The 2,317-nt window shown below is 50.5% G+C and overlaps 1 pseudogene; it reads left to right on the forward strand.

The window, feature by feature from the left end:
- LOC102775539 overlaps positions 1-1,628 on the forward strand; it is a 13,980-nt pseudogene extending 12,352 nt beyond the window's left edge.
- Positions 1,629-2,317: the final 689 nt, after the last annotated feature.

The raw sequence follows: 2,317 nt of genomic DNA on the forward strand, positions 1-2,317 counted from the left end.
CAACGCGCTGGCAGCCTGGAGCCCCTGCGCTGGATGCTGCGCTAGCCCTTCGACCGCAACGTGCCGTCAACCTGGAGCTGCAGGAGCTGCTGTTTGACTACTGCTTCCAGCACCTGGGTGCCTCCTCACGGGGCTGTATTGATCATCCCATAGTTTAGACAGAAGCTGTGTGCAACCCACGTATTCACGACAAATGATGCCTGAGCTCCTTTTGGGATGCTACGGGATTCCCAAGGCTGCCTACGGAATAGACAGCCTGTTCAGCTTTACCACAATAAGCCAAACACCTTGATTTCCAGTGGGCTCATCATTTCAGCTGGATACCAGTGTACACATATCTTACCCATCTTAGAAGGGAGGTTAGATGCTAAAATGTGCAAACGCATCAATCTGGGATGAAGCCAAGCAGCTGGCTACCTCCAGCGTCTCCTGCAGCGGAAGTATCCTGGGCACCTGGCAGCTATCACACTCAGCCGCATGGAGGAGATCCTGCATGAGCACAGCTGCATCGCTGAGGATTATGGGAAAGATTGCAGAAATGGCGGTGCCCTGACTATTACGAAAACAATGTGCACAAGATGCAGGACCCGTTTTTCACCAAACTCCTCGGCAGCACTCTGACCAATGAGGAGAAGCAGGAAAGGTGGCAGCAGCAGCCGCAGCGGCTTCAACGCCAGGCGGCAGGAGGAGAAGCTGCAGCTTGATCAGGAGCGGCTGGACAGACTGCAGTACATGCAGGAACTTCTGGAGGATGGCCAAGTGGATCCATTTCACAAAGCTCTCATGGAGCGAGCGAAACACGGACTCCCCAGAAGAGCCGCAGTCCTACATACACAAGCTCAGTTCGGTGGAGGAGCAAGCTAAACAGACAACCCTCCAATCCGAAGTCACCCTCAAGGTGGCTGTGGTGGACAGCAAGCCTGAGACCCCTGACCTAGAGCCGCTGGATCTGTCCCTGGAAAACGTGAAAAACATCGGTGATTGTGAACCCTTGTTTTTTTCAGAGGAAACGCCAGAAGTGGAGACGCCGGTCGCCGATAACTTGGCCGCATATCACCAGCTGTTTGTTGGGACAGAAAGAATTTGGGCTCCAGAAATTACCTCAGGAGAAATCCATCTTGCAGCCCTATGTTCCAAATAGACTTGGACCAGACACCTCTAGCACAATCACTGCCCTGTCACACTAGCCGACATGGCCCAAGATCCGAGAGGGGCCCCTCTGTTACATTCTGGACAGGTACCCAAAGGACGTTCAGGAGGTGCTGGTTAAGAACGTTTTCCTCACCAGCGGGAACTTGATGTATCCTGGGCTGAGAGTTAGAATGGAGAAGGAACTGTTGGCGATGAGCACCTTTCAGTCATTTTTTCAGGTTCAGCTTGCCTCTAACCCCATGCTGGACGCCTGGTATGGTCCTCGTGACTGGGCCTTGGACCACCTGGGTGACGATGCCGTCTGGATCACCAGGAAAGAATATGAAGAGAAGGGAGGAGAGTACTTCCAGGAGCATTCTGTTTCCAACATCGACGTCCCCATCCACCTGCCAAAGCAGGCTTCACGCTCCTCAGAAGCCCGGGCGTCAGGCAAAGGCTCCGGGGCCAGTGGAGGCAGTGCTGGTGAGCAGGCATAATGGGCCCCTCTTGGATCTTGGGCCATGTCGGCTAGTGTGACAGGACAGTGACTGTGCTAGATGTGTCTGGCCCAAGTCTACTGGGAACATTGGGCTGCAAGATGGATTTCTCCTGGGGAGAACATGAAGGGACATTGGGAGTTACCCTCTAAAACTTACCCTTCCTCTAGGGGCTTCTGTAGTGAAAAAAATTCCAGTAACCTGGTGTCTTTGTTGAACCAAGTTGAGCTGTAGCACCTGCTGCCTAGAGCAGTAAATGAACAGTGGAGGACAGAAATGCCCTTATTTCTTACTGCATTTTAAAGCCATTTTGTTTTTTAAATGTTTAAAGTTTATATTGTCAGTGTAGGTATTTTTCTACATTTATTCAGAAATTGTGTGAATGCCCAGCCGTTGGAGATCTTCCACATACATGTAAAAAGATAATATTTATGTAATCAGAGTTCTCCACAAAACCTCAGGAGCTGTGAATATTTCTCTTTTCCTATTACTTCCTCTTTCAAATGAGAGAAAAGGGCCCAAAGAGGGAAATCAGGTTGTACAGTGTAAGTCTGGTAGGGGCCTGCGTGGCGCCCACTTCCGAATGGGCAGAAATGGGGTCTTGGTCCAGCTTTTGTTCAAACTTTTTTTGCTGGAAACTTTTCCAGCACATGAGACCTTCCTACAAATTTTTAAAATTTTGTGCTTCT

The sequence above is a fragment of the Myotis davidii genome, unplaced genomic scaffold, assembly GCF_000327345.1.
Source record: "Myotis davidii unplaced genomic scaffold, ASM32734v1 scaffold701, whole genome shotgun sequence".
NCBI classification, from domain to species: Eukaryota; Metazoa; Chordata; class Mammalia; order Chiroptera; family Vespertilionidae; genus Myotis; species Myotis davidii.